The sequence below is a fragment of the Puntigrus tetrazona genome, chromosome 6, assembly GCF_018831695.1.
Source record: "Puntigrus tetrazona isolate hp1 chromosome 6, ASM1883169v1, whole genome shotgun sequence".
Classification (NCBI taxonomy): Eukaryota; Metazoa; Chordata; class Actinopteri; order Cypriniformes; family Cyprinidae; genus Puntigrus; species Puntigrus tetrazona.
In genome coordinates, this window is record NC_056704.1 from 10658396 (window position 1) to 10671374 (window position 12979).

Below are 12979 nucleotides of genomic sequence, written 5' to 3' on the forward strand. Positions count from 1 at the left end.
TTTAAAATTTGTGCTGATTGTGTTTGCCAAGGTCAGGAGCATTCATGTCACTTGAGTACTCTATATGATCTGAGACAATAGATGACTTTAATACAGAGTGACCGACCCACTTCACTTTCCTCTTCAGACTCAGGTCTTTTGGCAGGTTTGCTAAATGTTTCTGTCAGTGCATAAATCTGCCATTGCAATTGGCCTGGATCATGTAAGGTAGACCTTCTTCGCCCTACACAAACATATTTCCCAAGTCTGCAGATGTTAGCGGCAGGCACTGATCACTGTCCACCGCTTCCTCATATTGTCTAGCAGTGAATACAGGATATCTGAGTAATTAATACTCCATAACTTTCTGGGGGCAGTTTATTTCAATATAATATATAGCTTTGTTTATTTGTCTTGTTTAGGTTTTATGGTTTACACTCAGTTCCCCTCAAAATGGCAAAAACATATGAGATTAAACCTTAGTTTACTACAATTGTTAGCATGAACAATAAAAATAAAAATAAAAATAGCATTTATGCAAAATATTGCTTAATGTGAGCTAATATTAACTAACACATTAACTAATATTATGTGTCAACTAATGTGACCTTATCTTAAAGTGTTATATATACAATAAAAAGATGATGTAGAAGGTAACTGCAAGTTACGCCATGCACACCATGACATCCATGGCCAAAAAATGCGACAGAGGCATTTGTATAAATATCTTGTTCACCACATAAATAAAGTCATTCAGGTTTGCAATGACATGAAGGTGAGTAACTGACGGCTGAATTTTTTGTTTAAACTTTCCTGTATGTTTTGGTAATTATGGTTTACTTATGTGTACAGGCCTATTTTCTCAGTTCTGTTTCCAATTCTTGCAGTTCTGACAGAAAGATCTTTGTCCAGTATGGCACGTGCACATCAGAAGGGTTCTTCCTCTCGGTGAGAGTGAAGTGTGTATTGTGGAGGCGCTGCCACTGTGCTAGTGGGGGATTTCCACAGCTCTGAGGGCTGTTTTCCCATTTGAAGGTGTGTTTCAGAGAGATATCCTGTTTTGTGAGAAGTTTAGTGGAGACTCACAATCGGAAGTCCCTGTTTTCTTTCCCACTGTTTCTTTTTTTTTTTTTTATTTTTATAAGTACATCAAGGTCCTAACTTGACAGTCATGTTAATTAGTTATCAAATGTTCTGCATAGATGTCGGCCATCTAGAATGTAACTTAAATGTTAATTATAATATTTTGGTCATTTATTTCACATGCTTCACTTTCATGTAAAATTTACATTTGCATGAAAGATTCCATTTGCAATTAAAGATATATTTTATACCCGGAAATAAACTGAAAGTGTAAACTTGTAAAGCATACTATTTTTAGGTCACAAAACAAAAATGTATGATGTTAATCAGATAAATTCCTTTGTACAAAAAAAAAAATCTGATTTCCTTGTTTTTATTGAAACATGCAAGTAGATCTTTGGAAGACTGTCGAATCATGATGAGTAACATGATCATCAGGTTTTTGCACAGAGTTTCAACCCAAAATTCATGTCAAATCAAGCGTTTCTGTCATTAAAGAGAGACGTATATTAAAGCGTTCTGATATGTTCAGTATTTTACTGGACAACTGTTAAAACATAGCATTTCTCTGTTGGTATCAGACTTAACTTCACTAGCTGCATCAGTAATCAGAGACAGTATAATTAGTTAAAAAGTGTCTCAGAGGAAGTTCAAACTCATTCACCACCAAGTTCATCTGTTTGTGTTCAAGTTCATCGCAGGTTCTAGCTGTTTCCTTGCCACTGACAGAATTATTATTATACGATCATTTAGATAAATGCTTTAGGCCTTCCAGTCACAAGCATTTGTCTTTAAAATAATAAACACTATTTAAAACATTTATTCTGTTTCTGAATTTTACTTTAATAAACATTAGACAGCTTAATCTTTTAGGATTTAGTGCTATAGCACAGCAACTAAAAATAGCATGCAGAGGAAGTGGTTGTTGTTCCTGTTACAGTACTTAGAATTCGGTGCGTCTAGTACAGATGAACTGTCTGCATACAATATATCATCTGTCTCCTTAATCAAACACCTCTTTCAGATAATCAGCTCAATGGTAGAGACTTCAAGACCTGAAATGGGTGTGTTAGACAAAGGAGATGCCTCTCCAGGAACATGGTTGGGAACCACAGCTATAGGCAACACAGGGCTGATCTTACGTGGAGTTCTGTGCGATCTGAAAAGTCTGCATAATAAATGTGCCATAACACACACACACACACACACACACACACACACAAACAGTTGCAAAGAAAGACAGTGATCTTGCATAACCCTCCCATCCATTTTCCTCTATCTTAGTAACAGCGTGCACACAAAAAACAATTGCTTTGCTGGCAGAGTCACATGCTCTCCGATTTAATTTCCTAATACGAACCTTACTTGAAGGCCTTACAGGTTTGAAACGACATGAAAATGTGTAATTAATGCCAGAATTTTCATTTGTGAGCTATCTCTTTAAGGTCTTATTTCAAGAGTGTGTCCTTAACGAGTGTTTGGGGATGTTGTCAGAGTCGCGGATGTTCAGCATATTTTGAAAATGCATTCGCGGGAAACATTACAGCATTGTTTTGGGCTGCTTATATATTGTACTGCCACCGCCAATGTATCTGTAGACAAGTAAATGTGAAAATACATGCTCTCTTAGAAAAGAATGAATAACTGGCAACCTAAGGACAGCTGAACGATCGAGAAAAGGTGAGATGCTGTTGTATGAGGGACACATTTGTCAGTTTTACAACCTAAGCTAATAGGTAAGGAAACCTGAGTTTCACCTACACAGGGATATTTGAAGCTGAATAATTTCTGGGAAATTTCGTAGGAAATACAGATTAAATAATGAAATATGCACCCTACATGTACTGTAAATATGTCAAGCTAAAATAATCTAATCATTTCATCAGTGATTGGACAAAGGCAAAAGCGGCTGGTTTTGTGTAGGTTTTGAGTCAGATTTGGGCTGTAAATATTTAAAGGACTTGGCAACCGTGCATGTCTCTCTATCAACCACAAGAGCGATACTGATGTTAGATGTCCCGTGAAACCTAGATGTTTTTCTGACATATTTAGTCATTAAGTGCATCGTGCATCTTCCTAATGATCTCCACACCTTACGCATTATACCTAAGACTGAATATAAAGTGAGAAAGTGTTAGCTGCTAACCTTTTCTCTCTCAGTACTAAATATATCTCAGCCGTGTGTGTGTTCCACCCCCACATTTATGGGGACAGGATATGTGTCAGGTCCTGTCATCTGCTGCCTCTCCGAGACTGAGGGCCGAGTGAGCGACAGGAAGCCTGTGGTTCAGCGAGCTGCTCTCTGTGCTGATACAGCGTTCTTGACCCTGTTTCTCTTGTTCAGTGCCTTTTTGTGCAGGATCAGGGGCTTAATCTTTGCGTGCTAGTGAGCCATTCTGCAGCTTTAGGCTTATGCAAACCACACATGAGCGTATGTCACGTTACTTGGCTGTGAAGGTTCATGCTAAACTTCAGATCAGGGTTTTGTAAGTTAGAACGATAAATGAATCGAATGTTTTCAAAAGGACTTTCCCTTCAGTGTTTCCACACACCCACTCTGCACGCTTCGTTCACACGTTCAACCCTTTTTTATCCCCTGATCCTCCTTCCAAACTTTCCTCTGCCATGCTTCTGTCAAACTCTCTCTCTCTCTCTCTTTCTCGTCCCTCCCTCACATTCACTCAGCTTTGAGTCAGAGTTGCAGTTGTCCTCAGTGACAGCCGCAGCAGTTAGAGGAAGTGTTACATAGTGTGCAGCTCTAAGTCTAACCGCTTGGCCAGCACAAGTTTTTATACATGTGGCATATGATGTAGTCCACTGATAGTCGCACAAGGACGAAAGGTAAGGCACTAGACTTCTTTTTCTCAGACTTGAATATTTTTTGCTCTCACAGCCAGTTGCTGTTTACTGGAGGTAACCTGAAATGTGCTTCTTAGCACTTAACTGTCGGAAAGTTGCATAATTACGAGCTGAATCGGTCACTAAAAAGGGCCCCTTGTTTAGTTTCAGTTATTTGGTTTACACGCTATTTTGCATGCGTGCCGACTTTTTATCTTATTGTTTTTCTCTCTTTTCTCTTTCTTCTTTCTAGCTTCTAGACTCTGTTGTGACTTAAAAGTGCCTTAGCAGTGAAGCAGTTATAATTGCATTGCATCGCTGGTCAGCTATAAACCGTGTGTGAGAGGGTGAAATGAAGGGAAGTTTTCTTGTGTAATCGGTAGTGGGTAAAAGTGCACCTGAGTCTGTTAGCCATGGTCATTTTTGAATGTGTTTGCTTTTGGTAAACAACCTTATCTCTGTAAACAGTTTACTGCTGCATATAATCAGGCCTAAATAGCTTGATATTATCTACTGTGTTTTATAAGCTCACAAATGTGCAATTTAAGGGATCTTAAATTTCAGCATCATGAGGAGGAAAATAGACGGGTGAGTCAGATTAACGTGACTAGCACATTAAAAGAATAGTTCAGCAAAACATTTACTCGTGATCATGTCATCCCAAACCTGTATGCATTTCTTTCTTCTGTGGAGCACAAAAATATTTTGTATTTCTCAGTGTTTTTATTATTATCATTATTATTATTATTTAATGTAGTCAATGTTGTTTGGACCCAGATGTTCCACAAAGTATGTTCTTTAGGGAATGGAACAACATGACAGTGAGTGAATGATGCCAGAATTTAGTAAACTGTATATGTAAAGGGTTTGTTTTCTCTTTTGATTTTCTAAAATCGTTTTCTGAATATTTTTGTCTTTGTGTTCAGTTTACCTCATTATGTAAGGACCAAGCCACAGCATGGCATCCTGGAGAAACTCTTGCAGTATTAATGCGGGGATTCGGCAGGTGAGAGTAACTTTGAGTAAATCATAAATATCAAAAGGTGACAAATCACTATTTTACTTCCAAAATGTGAAGTACCATTTAAAATTTTAGGATGTAAAACCATAATATTGTGAAATATTAGTACAATTTTAAATAGCTGCATATTAATATGTTACAATATATTAACTGCATATAATATATTTTAAAATGACTTTTTTTCCAGCATCCATTACTTCAGTCTTCAGTGACATTATAACAATTAAAAACAGTATCTTGATTAACTTTCCAAACTTTCCAATATTTTGAGTGGTACTTTATCCTGCACATATAAATTGATTTATATCAGCATTCAGATGTTGTCGGCTTCTTTTTTAAAGCTGAATATGCTGCCATTGAATCTGAAATCTACAAAGCCTGCTAACCATTATGAGAGAAATGGCCATTGAGCAACCGGCTGTCAACAAAGGTATGACTCAAACTTAAAGATGCACACAACAAAAGAGAACACCTGAAGATCATACCTAGATGCAATTGATTGCCGTATATGCTATGCAAAGAAAAAGGCAAGTCAAAATAGACATGGATTCTTTAAGAACCACAATCTGCGATCTAATCCTTAGTGTCATCTTTGTTTATATTGTGTATGAAGGCCATGTACTCTAAGCATGAGTGTGGTGCAACAACTGGGATGCCAGTTTCAAGCGGCTGTATCGATGCAAATCAATAAAATGGGTTGCATGCATATTCTAGTTTGGTTTATATAAGAGCTGTCCATTTGTATTCATTCTGCAGGAATGCTTAGATGGACATTACATAAGAAAGTGCAGGACAGTCCTCTCAGGAGTCTGGCTTTGGTGAGAGTGGCCGTCAAGGAACTAGAAAGAGTGAGTCACCAGTTTCTGTGGCATAATGCTTGTTGAAATACAGCTTGACAATGTCCATTTAAGTAGCTGACAAGCATGTTCAGTTAGTATGACCTAAGTGCTGTTGCTGTATTTAGTGTTTATCATGACAACGTTATTTAAAGGTACTTACCCGAGTTTATAATGATTATCTGTCGCTATGGCACTATAAATAGTTACTTTTTTATTATAACAGTTAACAATTATAAGATAATTAACTATTAATAGCGGCTAATTAACACATAATTAATGACGATTTTACTTAATTCCACAAAGAAAAGCTGTGATTGTCTTATAAGACTTAGTGAACGATTGAACGGATGGGTATTTAGCATAATTTTACTTCTTTTTATATACAGGCTGAAAGAACTGACTGCAAGCAACAACTCATTCCTCTGCTTAATACACTTATATATGCTGTGATGCAGGTAAGAAAAAGGCAACCAGGTTGGCTACTCTTACATCTTTTAACTGTGCTTGATTTTACAATCAGGATACAGGTATTTCAGTGGGGATCAACGACAGTTTCGAAATTGTTAAAATGGGTTAACGTTATTATTATTAATTTCTTATTTAGCATATTTAGCCAAAGTAATTTTAGAACAGACCATCCAGTTGAAAAGCACTGTTTTATTCACCTAGGAGGGGAGTCTAAGGGGTTCGTTCCCGTACACACAGATGTGGCATTTCCAGAAAAATGTTGCTTAGCTCAGTCTATGGGCAGCCCCTAAAAACAACTTTAGTTTTAAAATGAAAGTGATGCTATTATCCATCAATTGAACCCACTTCCTTTCGTAGAAGCCACCAGCGTCCTACATTACATCCATCCTTGTGTTTCTTTGCAGACAGTGCACATACCCGATGACCTCTATAAAAGAGTTTATGACTTCTGCAAGAGGTTGTTGACTCTGCCTCAGCCATACTGCACTGTGGGTCTCAGTTATGCTGGCCAAATGAAAGCAGAACGACTTGCTCCAGGTTTGTTACTTTCTTCAAACTAAATATGATAAGCATCTCTTCTGATCTTAGATTTTCTTTGGTTTGTTGCCAAAAGAAACTCGATCCTCTGAGTCTGATGTGCGTGTTTTCTTTTCTCATAGGCCTTTTGTATCAGAAAATGATAATTGCAGAACAAAGTCTGAAAAATGAACACTATCCTCAGCAGGAGAGGTGAGTCAATGTCTGCGTCAGTGTGTTCTCGAAATGTAGAACTGGTTTTATATTAAAAACAAGTGGCAAATGTAGCACATACACTATTTATAGTTTATTGCAATAGAAAAATAAATACAATAAAGTCGGACGAAAAATACATTTTCAATAGGGCAAGACTTGCTTGTGTTCGTTAAAGTTTTTCAGTAGATTTATATTGTCGTTTCATGTGTGAGAGATTGCTGGAGCATTTTTATTTCATTTAGATTTTTATTAAATGATGCGCAAAGATAAATCATTTCTAATAAACATTGCTTGACATTACATAAACAAGAATTGACCATTTTTATTTCTTGATTATACTTTGATATTAACGAGATAGCTAAAATGAAATAACTTTGACAGTATTTGTTAGTCAGGTAATGTTCATTTCTATATGCTAGTACTTTTCGAGTTGAATGAATGATTTTATTTTCATGTCGAAGAATTATTGCATTATAAATTAATGATTGAAATTAATAATAAACAACATTTATGTTTTCCTTATTTTTTAAGTTTTGTGCTACCCACGTTTTGGTTGTCAAACATTAGTGGACCATATCTTTCTTAATATTGATGCACTACATCTTTGATTACTCTACTATGACATTTACTGTATGTGAATATAGCTATTTATAGAAAAAGTCTAGTGCCATTTGTCTTTTTGGAGCAATCAGGGCCCTAACCTTTCTTTTTAAAGTGTTGTTTATATTACTTTATCGTTCGATATTATACCTTTGAGTGTAGTTTGTATGCTTACTACTTTCTGAAACCTGTAATACAAGTTTTTTCAGCTTTGGAACACTGTAAAATGAGGGTTTCTAATTATCTAAAGCTATAATCATAGTTGAGACTAGAAGGGAACAAGGAAACAATTGTTGCCAGGGACAAATTATTTGTTTAATTGGTCTAGGTGTGCCTTTTTCTAATCTTACACCACATAGCATAAAAGTGGGCTTAGTAGTTATTTTTTTGTGCATCCAAATATTCCCAAGCCTGTTATCATGTTGTTGATTGAACTGTTAATGAATTGCTTCCAGTCTACACGGGCTGAGGTCGAGGCGGCTGCTGAAGTCAGCAGGAAGCCTTATCAAATAAACCTCACGTCAGCCCTTTGAGAAGTGAATCAGATCAATGTTTTCTCTCTCTCTCTGAATAACCGTGTTTGTCATGTTCAGGGTATTTGTGTTTGCGGATCCTGCAGTATTTTCCGAGTCTCTCAGCACTGTCCTGCAGGCTGACATTGAGTCTCAAGGAATGTTCCGGAACCCGTTGAGCTTGATGCGCTGTGTAGTGCAGCACAGTCTTCAGGGCGGCACTGGGAGACGCGATTGTCACGGACCTCTCTCAATGATGCTTTGCAGGTCAGTGATGCTGCATAGAAAAGCTAGTTGTGTAGACTGGAATAGGCTATTTTAGATCCTGAAACTAATCTGAATGAATAAATGAATCTGAGTATCCAAGTAATGCATAAGGAGATTTAACATTATGATGCTGCATAAATGATACAAGACCTTTTCTGCATTTTTTCCTTTTGGTAAAAACAAATCATGTAATAAGCTAGGTGCAATTGAAAAAGTTTGGGATCAGTGAGATTTTTTTGAATAAATTATTTTTAGTCAGGAAGGATGAACTGAATTTATAAAAAGCAACCTTTTATCGAGTGCTTTGACATATAGAGTCAGGTGTGCAAACTTTTGAATGCTAGTCCTATAGTAAGTCCTGTAATGTATATGCGTGCCTGTACATAGATCTGGTATGAATTATATGCATTTCTGATATACGCCACGTGCCAGTCATCTACAGCCACACTCAGAATTCATGTTTTCTAGGCAGCATAATTTATGACAGGCTTCTGTATGAGTAAGGGTCAAGAGTACAAGAATAATAGGGTAGCATTTTATCAGAGCAACCAGCTGTGATTCAGACACGATAACCTGTGCTCAGTACTCCATAAACTTTGTTGTGAGACTATACAATGATGGAGACAAAGGGTGAGCATTTACGGCAGGTCAGAATCTCTCTGTCCCTGTCCACACGTCTGCAGTTTATTTTCAGAAAAGAGCAACAGGACATCCACAGGACATCCCATATGTGTCTGTCTGAATGACGGCTGTATGTTTGTGTGTGAATCTGCATGTGTGATTTCATGCCGTGTGGCTCTCTGTGTTTGTGTTTTCTGATCATCTGTCTGTGTATGCCAGGATATGGACTTGGATGTTGAGTCGTACTTTAATGAAGTGCTCAGCAACAGTAGACCAGAGCACAGATAGTAACAGAGGGGATCGAGGCCAGACCAGACAGAAACTACAAGAGATATACTTTCAGATCCTCCGTGACGCCAAGAAAGGTACACTACAAAACCATTCTGTTCTATTCTATTTCAGTTCTGTTCTATTTTAATGCCCCGTTCTGTTCTGTTATGTTTCTGTATTCTTATATACACTCTCTCACAAGCATAAACAAATACTCTTGACCTACTCCATCTGTACCAAAATAGCTTTTTTCCTCTAATAAAAAGATCTAGATATTTTTTATTTTTCCTTCTTTTTGATATCCAACTCATGCGCAGCCGGATCAGGATGCAGGATTTGTTTGTGTGTCATTGTGACGGTTTTGGGTTTCAGGTCTATTGTCCAGCTGCTCCCTGTGCGATGTTCCGCTTCCCAATCCGGAGATGAGTTTCCATCTGTGGTGGGAGGACGAGGAGCTCTGTAAGTGGGAATTATTTACTAAAATGTTTTGGCAGGGGCTATTTGCACTAACAGTAATAATAAGTAAAAATTAAAATGACTTGTGTAATATTTGCATCTCAGTGTATTTCAGTAAAACACTATGCAGTAATAATAAGGTATTCATCGCATAATTATTAAAATCTTAAATGAATGCTTCCTGGTTGGTACTATACAATTTTTCTCTAGGAAACATAAGTACTTTTTTAAATCTGTAATAAGACTTTATAGAAAGTCCAAGAAAGGTAAATCACATAGAAATAGATATTAGCATACATGAACTCATCTAAACCCAAGAGAGTTGAGACTAATCATTAAAATACAACGTTTCTTTTCATCCTGTCTGCCCACAGGAGAGAACTGGCCAAATTCATCCGTTCCGGTCGTTCAGTGAAAGCCTGATGAGTTCAGAGGACTTTTATGTGTCTGACTTACCCACAGACCTCAACTCAGACATGCCACGGTACTTCCGTCATGTCCACGGACAGTGGTATAGAGCGTGACATGCAGGCTACTGAAGCCTCTGACATGGAATGTCCTGGAGGAAAGATCCTTAAAGCCTGAAATTACTAGCGGCCGACTGTCACGGCGTGGAGGAATTAAGGTGAAGCCATCTGTCACCGATACAGCATGGCTCTGATGCGCAGGACGTACTGGAGGAGACAGGAACCGCTGGCTGCAGTGGCACATTGCAGAGGAGAGCAGGAAATAAGTAGCACCACCTTGCCCAAGGGAAGAACGGGACTACACTGCTAAAATAGTGCTGATGGAGATGACCGGGCGGGTGGGAAGACTAGCCAGGGCATACTACTGGTTAAGGCACGACATTGTCACCTGTGAGATTTGTTATTGTTTCACTCAGAGAGTGAAAAGAAATAACATACTTTTTTGAGTACAAAGTAATGACATAATTCACGTATTTTTTGAATACATTATTTTAAATTCATTCTGAAATGTCACATAATTTCTCGGAGTTGTATCTCTTGACATTTTTGTGACAATCATCTAAAATGTCCGATATTTTAAGAGACTTGGTATTTCACACATAATCAAGGGGTCTGAAGCGGTCCTTTTGATATAATTTTTCTTGTTTTATGCTTTTTGCATGTTTAGTCCAGTTTAGTTTTATATCAATATATCAAGTAATGTTTTTTGCTTCTAGAAATAATGCTGAAAGATTTTACTACACTCGTAAAAATAAAGGTGCTTTAAAGGGTCTTCTGGCGATGCTATAGAAAAACTTCTTCTCTTAACAAGAAAACGACCCTATAGGCAATGCTTTGTGCAAGCACTTGTTATGACCTATATTTACGTTTTTAATGTTGTGACACCTCTAGTGAAAAAAAATAAGAACGGTGTTGTGTTGTCATGAAATTACATATGATTGTCATTACCAATCAAAATGCGATGTTTTTTAAATGCAATGTGGACTTTTTACACTGATCTCACTGTAATTCCACATATATGTACTAGAGTGTAATTCATACGAAATACCTAACCCCACCCCTAAACCCATCCCTTATAGAAATCATATGAAATTATGTTTTATAGTGCACATATCTTTTATGAGCACATGCATTTTCTGGGATCAAACCCATGATAAGCGAGCTTTGAGCATATGATTACATATTGTCATTATAAAAACATCTCTTTCTTTAACTTTTTTTATAATCTGAAGAACCTTCTTTTTCCCCACAAAGAACCTTTTGTGAAACAGAAAGGTTCTTCAGATGTTAGAGGTTCTTTATGGAACCATTTGAACCAAAAACAGTTTCTTCTATGGTATTTGTAAAGCAATTGTCAACAGTGTACGTAAAAGGTTAGATTCACCCAAAAAATTAAAATAGCCAAAGATTTAGTCATTTTCAAGGTCTATAAGAGACTTTCTTTTTCAGAGGAAACCAACTCAGACTTCCTATTTAAAAATACGGGTAGCTGGTTTACGTTTAACATTTCCATAAAGTCCATACAAAAAAAAATATTTTGTAAGAAAATTAGCCATATTTAAAATGTTATAAACCACTTCTTCTAGTTTGCTCTAACTAGGTGAGTAAATTATAGGCTAGTTTTAATTTTTGGATCATTTAACCCATTTGTTCATCATTAATGTTATACGGTTGTTTGGACAGTTCAGTATCTGACATTTTGGAATTGCTTGAGGGGTTAAGATTACTGAAAAAGAGGCAGTGACAGCATTCAAATGAACTGTTGATGATAAGTAACCTGCCTTGTGGGGCTGGTGATAGATTAAACACACTGCACAGAATCTACAAAAAAATCACTTCAGTTATTGTCTGAAAAAGCCTCTTATTTTGCCTGTAATTAGAAAGTTTTCTGCATGTTTCCTTGTTCTAAGATCATCAGATCCCCAAATGCTTTTACACCTTGTGTTTGAGTTCTGTTTTGATTAAAATACGTTTCAAGAACAACATTTTGGCTTTTGCTTCACAGGAAAGCAGGGAAGCCAGGAGAAGATTCCTCACTATGAAAGTCAACCTACAGATGTACTACATCCCTGTTGTCCGCCAGTCGTCTGCAGCCTCTCCTGTGAAGGTAACACCCTTTCCTTCTCTCTGAAACTTCAGCAAGTGTACTGAGATGAATGCTGATCTTTCATTAAATCTGTTTCCAGGAAAATGTGCCCTCTATAAGCAACAACATCTGTGCTCTGGGCTCTTATCTTGAATGGTGGATCCGTGGTACGACTGCAATGTTTGTAGTCTTGGACAGATGATTCCTGATCTTGCAAGAACGGTATGTCAAAAGATGGGCAGATATTAAGCATATTAGCCATGCTTGTGTAAGAAATATGAGCCTATATTTTAAGCAGATTATGTCAGTCAGTATGGAATGAGGAAGTTTGAAAGTTTCTCTTTCAGTTATTTTTTCGAGCGTTTCCTCGTGTAAATGCAAAGCTAGTAACTGTTCATTGTGAAAAACATGTTCCTCTTTGCCAGTTTGGCTTACATTCATTTTTTCCAAATTTGTTAAGCTGTTTATTGATTTGTATATTAGACGTTTGTGAATGAGTGGCAGAGTTTAATCCTGGTAGATATATTTACATGATCATGCTTGTGTCATACTCTGCAGATAAACATACGCTTAAAATGCTTTCCTAGCAACACGTAACTACAACACGCTACAGCAACAACACGCTAAGAGTCTTTTTACCTAAATGCTAATTAAATGTAATGTTTTGTCTTAACTGCAACTAAATGAAGATATTATGGTTATAAATTAAATCTATATTAATTTGCCTACTTATAAATGAT

General features: G+C 37.0%; 1 protein-coding gene and 1 long non-coding RNA gene across 3 annotated transcripts in view; one reads left to right on the top strand and one right to left on the bottom strand.

Annotated features, from left to right (window-relative positions):
• The window catches only part of ntn1a (netrin 1a), a 255680-nt gene that overhangs the window by 78550 nt on the left and 164151 nt on the right, over nt 1-12979 (bottom strand). The window lies entirely within an intron of this gene.
• LOC122346901 lies at nt 3725-5294 on the top strand. The gene is made up of 3 exons (XR_006251182.1): nt 3725-3903; nt 4827-4906; nt 5263-5294. It is a non-coding gene; the product is annotated as an uncharacterized LOC122346901 (long non-coding RNA).